Genomic DNA, 9,899 nt, shown 5'->3' with positions numbered 1-9,899 from the left:
TGCTTGGCCTACTTAAACCTGCCACGCCTCATCAAGATTTCCTTCCCCCGCATTTTCGATTCTTCTGATTTATGGATTGCGGATTGGGTTTTTTAATGCTCTGAGAGATTGATGATAGTCGAAGGAAGATCTGCCATCTATGACGACAGGGAGTTCTAGGCAATCGTTGCTGGTGGAGCTCCGGAGAAGCTCAAACACCGAATGGCAGATATGCTTGGTCATGGGAACGCAGATGTCGACATCGACAAGGTGAGTGAACTGCCGACTTGGATAATACTCTTGGTCTCTTACATCTTCAAATCTTCTTGGTGCTGTGGTGTTTCTTTTGGACGGTTTTCTGTGAATAATCTCGAATGCCTTCTTCTGTATGGCTTTTGGAGACTCGCTCGCGTTCCCTTGGTTTGATAGCAATGAAGGGAAATTAATGGAGGGGGGTGTCTAGTTGTTTTTAGTTGTGCTTATTGATGTTTTAGTTAGTTTTCCGTGATCAACTTGGTTGTTTAGCAAAAATGATGGAGAGCTCTCAATTTATGGCTATGTGGCATTCTGTATAAGTAATGGAAACCTGCAGCCATTTGTGTCCGAGTAAGCAGCACATTGGTTTGAAACAGAGTGAAAAATTCCAAGTGGCTAAGTTAGAGTGCTCACTCTACATAAACGAAAAATAAAAAAAATAAAAAAATAAAAAAATAAAAAAAATGCCACCCTTTTAGGGATTGAGTTGGGATGCAGAGAAAGAAGGTCAGTGAAGAGCCAGAATCAGACCTAGGTGTCATGGTTACTAGTATACCCAATGGCTGCTGCTGCTGGTGATATCTAATTCCTGGCTGACCCAACACAAGCTAATTTGTCAAGCTAAATCTGAAGTAGAAAATTTTAAATATATTAAGAAATTTAATAAATTATGAAAGGTTGACAATATGGATGAGATTATGCTAGTATTGTATAAAGAGTTGAAGGATATATTTGTTGAGATTAATAAGTTCAGTGATCAGGTGATTGCTATTAAACTAACTATTGATGATGAAATTATGTAATGTGGTCAATGTTTATGATCACCAAGCTAGATTGGAAAATAGTACAAAAAAATAAATTTGGGAAAAATGGATTAATTGCTACATTATATGCTTGCTGATGAAACAAATTTTATTGGAGGTGATTTTAATGAATATATAGGTTCTAGTATGATGGATATGAGAGTATTCATGGTAGTTATAGAAAAGGAGATACAAATGCAATATTAGAATATGTGCTTGATTCCACAATTGCTCATATTCTTTTAATGGGAAGACATACATAAGAAATGACAAGAGCGCTTTATTACTTACAAAATTAGAGTCACTAAATCATAAAATATTTAGTAAAAACTATAAGGTGATTCTAGAAGAAAGTTTTATCACACAACATATGTGTATGTATATATGAGCACTTTAGTTAGTCAAAGTGCGCTTTCCTTGGGCACATATTATATTGATGAAACATGATCCATTCTATATCGTGTTTTGCTTAACAATTTGAAAGCACTAATTAAGAGTATAAGTGGTGAAATTTGAAATTTTAGAAATTATTAATCTTTTAACATTTCTTATACAGAGAGATGAATTAAAATTTTTAGTCGAGCCAAACTTGATATGGAATAAGATGGCTAACTCTAGAAGATTACTGTAAAGGTTTTTGAAGACTCTAAAAGGCGATCATATACACTGATAGGCTGTGAAGTCACAAAGAGTTGTTAAAGTAAAATGAATGAATTTTTAAAATTTAAAAATTTTAATGTTACTGAAACTTTCATTGATTATAAGAAGATGGAAATCCTTTAAATAGGGAGTGAGTAATGTAAAAGCTATAACCTCTGATAATTTAAATAATAGGCTTGGTATTATGAAAGGATAAAATGGGATACACATATTAACTAAGATAAAAAATAAGAGATTTAAGAATATTGATCAAATTAGATTCATTAAAAATGAAGATAATATGAACATGTTAAAAATGAAGACATCAAGATAAGATTAAAATATTACTTGAAATTTCTAAATGAAAGCCTTAAAGAAGAGAAAGTTTGGTAAAGTATATTGAATAATATAGTTAAGTAATTGATCCAAGAAAGTAAAGCGGAGTTAGATCTAAAAAAGATGTATAGTTATTGGATCCTTGTCCGTGGGTTATGCTAGAATTTTATTAACCCAAATGAATAGTGAAGCTGATTACGAGAAGAGCAGAGGGAAAATTTGAGAGAAAAAAGAAAAAAAAAAAAGGCTATTAACTCAATGACTAGCAAATATAGTAAATTTGGAGGTTGGATTGCCTAAATGTTGGCTCTCTTTAAGATCCATTTTTTATTGGCATGGATTTAGGTTTTTGTGCTACATAAATGGCTATAGTATGCGCCATACATGAGAAAGTGTAAAAGATATACAAGAGGAATGTAGCCTAACTAAGAACTTGGAGTTGGGTTGGTTGTCAGCTATCAGACTTGGAGAAATTGTTGGCTTTTTTAGTGGCAGTCATAGAGTGGCTTCCTAGGATTTTGTGATTCTGTTAATAAAATCTTTTCATTTGGTATCTCTCATATATTGTAATCATAGTTTTTAAATTTGAACTAAAGATATAACATTCACCATATCTTGATCCTTAATGCTTGTGATGGTTTAAAAGTGATTCCAAGAATATCTTTTATCAAGCACAAATTAGAGAAGAACTTAAATGGTTGGATTTATTCTTATAATATGCATATCATTTTTCTTTGTTTAGAGTTGGTGTCATTTTTCCTTATTTAGAGTTGATGCCATCCTCCATAATAATTTTTTGTTTATTGATTACTGCGAAATGGTCAGTTTTAGAAGGGACTCAAAATATGAACTCCATCATTTATTCTCTACCGTCTAAGAGTAATCTCGTGGTTTAAATCTATCTTATGATAAGCTTATCAAATTTTACCATTTTAATATCTTATTTTATTTTGTTTTTTTTATTTGATTGCAACATTAGCATGAAACACTAATAAGATTCATTAAATTTGAGATTATATTAAATAACAAGCAAATTGAAAGTGATTTTTAGTAACCTATATCAAACCCAATTGAAATTAATATGAAAAACATTGAATATAATAAAAAGATTTATTTTTATTTAAAAATAATGTCTTCAGCCCTTTATATTTTTCTCTTATATTACTAATTTTATAATATTATTGCTTATACAGTTTTGAAACACTGAAATTATAGGTTGATAAGAATTGCTCAGTTATTATTGTAAAAGGTCTGGTTGATATATCAGGAACATGGGCAATAAAAATAACTGCAGCTTGACTTTTTTTAATTCACATAGCATATCACAATAGTCATTTGTATTTTTGTAGATTTATCACATGATTCATCAACTCAAATTGAGAAAAAAATCATATACAAACTCTTCAATAATGAAACATATTATTACATTGAATGCAAATCTAGAAACACCTTTTGCGCCGCTATGAGCTATTAATTTTAAATTTTTGGAGCATTATTTAGCGCAATATTATAACTATTCACATTGTGTTTAACTAAAAATTATAGAAGTTCAAGATTTTTCTTTTTTATTTTAATATTTAATAGACTTATTATGCCCTTATAAATCCAATTCTTTCCTTAAAAGGAACTTCAAACAAACAATTAAAGCATTTTATGAATACTCAATCGCAACACGATTAGATTATTTTTGAAAAAAATTAATATACTAATTTTGTTTTATTAATTTCATAATTTTATGATGCATTAGTATATGCAATATTAAAGCTACCAAAATGAAGTTTAAATCTATCTATTTTTTTTCAAATTAAAATTCACTTTTTGTTAACTTATTTATCATCCTTTTTTTCCTTAGCCTTCCTTTTTAAAAAGCTAATTTCATAAACAAAATGTTTTCTTAAAGTGTTGACCAGCTTATAAAAGTGCTTGGATGGCTTTAAATGGTCTAAACATGGGTATAATCCCATTTAAACCTAATTGGATTCAAATGGGTGATTCCAAGTTAAGTTTTGTCCCTAAGGTCTTAAGCAAAGTGTATGAGCAATGGGTCAAAGCAATTTGAAGTTTTTCATGGGTTTAACCTATTTAAGACTATGTCGGTTCAAAATGGGTCAAATTGGGCTAATTTGGGAAAATCTGGTTTAATTAGCCTAACCAAGAATTAATTGGGCTAATTCTCTATTTGGTGAACTCACGTAGGGCAATTGGAAGCTTTGAGTCTTTTGACCTTTGTTTTTATTCTATAGTATGAATTGACCAGATACGACGAATATAAAAATGCTGCATCATGTGAATCAAGTCAAAATGTTTTATCAACCACCGAAAGAATCCAAATAACTCTTGTTCATGAAATGGGTCCAAGAAAGAATCCTCCATGATCGAAATGACATGTACGTCAAAAATAATTAATTATCAGCAAGAAGCAAATCATCTGACCCCGAGTCACCTCGGCATCTGCCATAATTTCGCTTCAATGGACACTTGAGCATGAGGCAGTGTCAAAAAATTCTCATTTATATTTGATGACATTTGAGAAGAATAAGAGAAACAAGATAATAACAAATCGTAAGATGTGATTTACAAAAGAGTCGTATAAAAAGAAACATAGAGGAATCATCCACGTAAGTATTGATATGCATTTTTCATAGCTTGGCGGAGAAAATCTTCATCTTTTTGTCTTTTGTGTAAGTGAATCCTCAAACTTGTTTTTTTAATGCAGTAGGGACAATAGCGTCTGACCGCCAAATAAGTACTGATACTCACTTTTTTTAGACCGGTGAGAAAAGCATGTTTGCTTGTCTTTGCTTTCATGCAAGTTAGAAGACCTATGCTTTCTTTTTTTAGTGTGGTGGGATGAAGATTTAAATTTGTGATTTCTACCACCCATACACGCTTCTCTTGGTGATATGGGCAAGGCTAGTTTTCTAGAAGAAACCGCTGCGTAGGGATGATGCTGATAGTTTGTCAAAATTAGGCGACTCACTGACACTAGGGCGCTTGTTTTGACATTGGGCTATCCGCTTGCAGACGTAGGGACGTTGGATTGCCCGCTATGTTGTTCATATGCACTACTTCTTGCCAATTAGGCTCCACGCATAACAATGTTCTATTTAGAGACTAATTTGCAACCACCTCTCCAAATGTGCACCATCTTCATAGTTTTGTATGGTAGTGTGCCTCACTCTTTGGTCTTAACCTTCATGAACTCCAACTGAAGCCAAACATAGTTCTAGTTTCTCAGTTATAGCTAATTTAATCAACATATCTGTAGGATTCCAACTTGCATGTATGTTCTCCTAAGAGAACTGACTATCTTCTAGAAAAGAATGGATAAAGTGATACATCAACTAAGTGTACTTCTTCATGGTATAAAAAGTGACATCCTTAGCTAGATGAATGACAGTCATACTATAACTATGAACCTTTTTAATCCTTTGCCTCGTGCCCAATTCTGTCATAAAACTATGTAATCAAATCATTTCCTTGCTAGTCTCAAAGGTAACAATGTACTTAATATCTATAGTTGAAATTACAATAATTTTCTGTAGTCTAGAGACCCAGCTCACCGCTGTGTTCTCCAAAGTGAATACATACTCTTTTTTACTTCTGCCATCAATATCTATAGCCATATCTGAATCTACATATCCCTATAAATTAATTTTCGCACCTCCAAAATAAAGTGCCTCATCAACTGTTCCTTTCAAGTATCTGAGGATCTACTTCATTGCCTCCAAGTGTTGTTTCCTTGGATTACCCATGTATATTTTGACCACTCCCACTACATATGTAATATCTGGTCTAATACATTTCATCATGTATACCAAACTTTCGACTGCTAAAGTATGAGGCTCTTTTCATCCTATGCTTGCTCTGCTTCAGATTTCGGGGATAGTTCTTTATATAGCTTGAAGTGACTACTTAAGAGAATTCAAATTGGTTTTTCCTCACTCACGCTGAATTTATGTAGAACATTCTTAACATAGTATGCCTGAGAAATCTTCACTCTACCTGGACTCCTATCTTTACTGATTCTCAAACCGATGATCTTCTTGTTTGACATGAATCCTTCATCTTAAACTCTCTTGATAATTGCTTATTCAAGTCCATAATTTTCGTCATATATGCTGCTGCAGTCGACATATTATCCACATACAATAGAAGTAGGATATCATAATTACCAAAATTTTTGATGCAGTAACAGTGATCTATTTGGCACTTTATGTACCCATTATTTGATATAAACTTGTCAAACCTCATGTGCCATTGTTTCTCGGTCTGCTTCTAATCATTAAAATTTTCTTTAATCTACAGACCATACTTTCTTTTCCTGGAACTTTGTATCCTCTGGTTGCACCATATATAATTAATTTTTTAAGTCACCATGCAAGAAAGCTATATTCGCATTCATTTACTCTAGATATAAATTTTTCTCTGCTACTAAGATCAAAACAAAATTTATAGTTGTCATCTTCATTACTGCAGAAAATATATCTGAGCAGTCCACTTCCTTTTACTGAACTTCCTTCACAACAAGCCTTGACATATAGATCCTATTACCATTTTTAGCCTGTAGATCCACTTGTTGTGTAATATCTTTTTGCCATTTGGTAGCTCTGCTAAATTTTATGTCTAATTTGACTTTAGTGACTGCATCTCATTATTTATGATAAACTCCTACTCCATTGAGGGTACGTTTATTTCGGCTGTGACTGTACAAAATCTCAGTTCAAATGCTGATGTTGAGAATCTGCTGTTCAAAAACTGGTGTTTTAGAAGTAGGGGTGTAAACGAGCCGAACACGAGCGAGCCATATTTCGAGCTCAAAAATTGTGTTTGTGTTCGCTCGTTTGCTTAACGAGCCGAACACGAGCTGTTCACGAACAAAGAGTCTTTTTAACAACCCATATTGTAGTCATAAGACAATAAGGATTTGAGCAAAATTTAAAAATTATTATATATATTAAAACATCATTTGAATCTAATTTAATAATTTTTATTCTATTTTCTTAATCAATATTTTAATTTATTATAAGTCTTTGTAGCCTTGTAGTCAATTAGATTTTTTTTTCGAGCCAAAACAAGCTGAACACGAACTACACATTTTAGTTCATGTTCGGCTCGTTAACTTATCGAACTAAATTAACGAGTCGAACACGAGCTTCTTAACGAGCCGAACACGAGTTGTTCGCGAACAACGAGTCGTTTTGACAGCCCTATTTAGAAGCAGTTGGTCTGCTTGAAAAATACAGCTCTGAAAGTGTTGCCTGTGGACTAATGACAGTAATACCCCTCAGTGTATACATAGTTCTGTTTAAAAAACACAGTTATAAAAGTGTTGTTTGTGGAATAAATATAATATTAATTTTTGAGGTTATTTTCACTCACAAAATAATAAGGAAATTTAAGGTGAACACTAACTAACATTTCAACCCTCAAAATAATCTTACAAACAAAATATATTCAACATAAGCTGCTTCTCGGTCAAACATATGAGTTTCCTCACCAAAAAACCTAAAGTAGAGCAGCTTGTTTTGCAAAGTACATCAACATCATTAAAACAAATAGAACGTTAACAACAATAACAACATTGCTACAATTACAAAATCAAACAAAACCAAAGTCCTCTTAAGAAATTTTAAGTCTTTCAGATCATTTTTCACCATATCATCAAATGCATTTATCTTTTCATCATCTCGCTCTAATATTGCATCCCTCAATTCATCAATCCATTTGAAAAATTCGAAATATCTATTTTTTAATTTTTTAGACAACTATAAAATTTTTCTGCCAGCATTATCACCTTTATGTGCCATGAAAACAACACATAATATGTTGCAATCACAATATACAAGTCGATGTTTGGTCCCCTTGGAACTTGTTGAATTGCTTGAGCTCATTTTTGATAATATAATCCTATAAATTAATGATTCATACTTAATAATGCAAGAAAATATGATTATATGAAAAGAAAAGGAGATGCATAATTTGTTTAAAGAATGGGCATTTACATACATTCTACCAGAGTCCTTTGCATTTATATATCTAACAAAAACTCCAATTTTCCTACATTGATACCATCCAAATCTTTCAAAAAAATACAAACATATTAACTGTTAAAAAGTAAAAAACATGTGTCCAAAAAAAATTCCTCCAATGAGTGTTAGCTTTGCCTTGAAATTAAAAAAGGTGCCGCTAGACCAAACAAAATTTAACAAAATGCATCATGAGCACATAGTTTGTGGTGATATTAGAGTGATATTGAGGTGATATTAATTTGATATTGAGGTGATATTGGTGTTTTTGTGCCAAGATATTTCAAGTGTGGTATTGGGGTGTTATTGATATGATATTAAGGGTATTGGAGTGGTACTGACGTGGTATTGGGGTGATATTGAGGGTTTTGTGCTAAGATATTTTTGGAGCGGCATTGGGGTAATATTGATGTGGTAGTGGGGTTATATTGAGGTGGTATTGGGGGTTTTGTGCCAAAATATTATGGGGGTGGTATTGAGATGGTATTGACATGGTATTGAGGTCATATAGTGATAATAATGATGTGGTATTGTGGTTGAATTAGGGGTTTGTGCCAAGGTATTATTGTAGTGGTATTGACATGGTATGAGGGTGAGATTGGTGTCAATTATGGTGGTATTGGGGGTTTTATGCGTAGATATCACTGAGGTGGTATTGATGTGATATTAGGGGTTTTATGTCAAGATATTATTGTGGTGCTATTGGGGTAATATTGGGGTGATATTGATGTGGTATTGACGGTTTTATGCTAAGATATTATGCATCGCTGAATGGAGATTAGGGTCTTTCGAAGGTGTCCCCCCAAACCGATTGTTCTGCAGCATATGGATGATAGTAGGCTTCAGTTCGATGGGATTGACTTCTACGACAGGGTTGTGGATACTAAGATAGATTTTATCTACCGTAGGATTGACATAATCTCTTAAATGTTGAGGCAGGTTGTTCTAATTATGGATTTCAGGAATGTTATCAACTATGTCAGCCATTTCTCTTAAATTTTATTGTAGTCTTTTAAGTTTTCTGATTTCTTTGTCTAACTCAGGGTCGTAAGATTCAAGTCCTGAAAGTCTTGAACTGCGCATGGACCAAAGGAAAATATGTTGAGATTTTCATACCTATTTTATATTATTTTTGATGATATTGTACTTTAAAGAACGATATTGTTGATGTTTTGTTGCAGGAATGATGAATTAGGGCCATTGGAGTAAAAAGATGCAAAAATGAGCGAATTTGGATCGAAAAAGACCAAAATGTGCAGAATTGAACTAGGGCGTCGACGACGCCATCGACTCCGCCGACAGCGAGATTTTCCCGAGACTCCAGAATTAATTCATTAAGAAGGTACGCCAACGGCGCCCTCGAGGCCGCCGATGGCGAGCTCGGTCCCCGACGGCGAGCTCGGCGGTTTTGCCTAATCAGGCTTTGGATAAGACCAAATTTTGAAGGGATGTTTAGGCAACTCTTGGGAAAGCTCATCCACAACTTTAAAAGAATGTTTTGGCCGAAAATTGAAAGAGAGGAAGTGCTAGAAGATAAGTTATTTATCTTCCTGGAAGTTAGAAAAGTTTCAATAGTGTGTAAAAATAGTGAGGAATTCTTCGAGAAATTATAAGAGTGGAGGGAAAGTGAGAGATTTCTTCCTCCTTGTTACTTCAAAGAAGAATTCTGTGTGCAGTAAAGAAATGAAAAGATTCAGAGGAACTTCGAGGAGTTTGCTTAGGGAGGAATTAGAGGAGGAATTAGAGATAAGTGTTATTTACTTTTTGTAGTTTGTATGACTTTGCTTTTATATATGAATTCTGAGTTTTATTGTGTCTTCCCCATGAGTTCTGAGTAGTTTTCTCTGTCTTTCTCCTT

The 9,899-nt window shown here is 33.2% G+C and overlaps 1 pseudogene; it reads left to right on the top strand.

Moving 5' to 3' along the window:
- The window catches only part of LOC110019359, a 57,730-nt pseudogene continuing 47,831 nt past the window's right edge, over window positions 1-9,899 (top strand).

Source organism: Phalaenopsis equestris, unplaced genomic scaffold (assembly GCF_001263595.1).
Source record: "Phalaenopsis equestris unplaced genomic scaffold, ASM126359v1 Scaffold000002, whole genome shotgun sequence".
NCBI classification, from domain to species: Eukaryota; Viridiplantae; Streptophyta; class Magnoliopsida; order Asparagales; family Orchidaceae; genus Phalaenopsis; species Phalaenopsis equestris.
The sequence above is the reverse complement of the archived record's forward strand: the minus strand, read 5'-3'. Positions and strand labels throughout refer to the sequence as shown.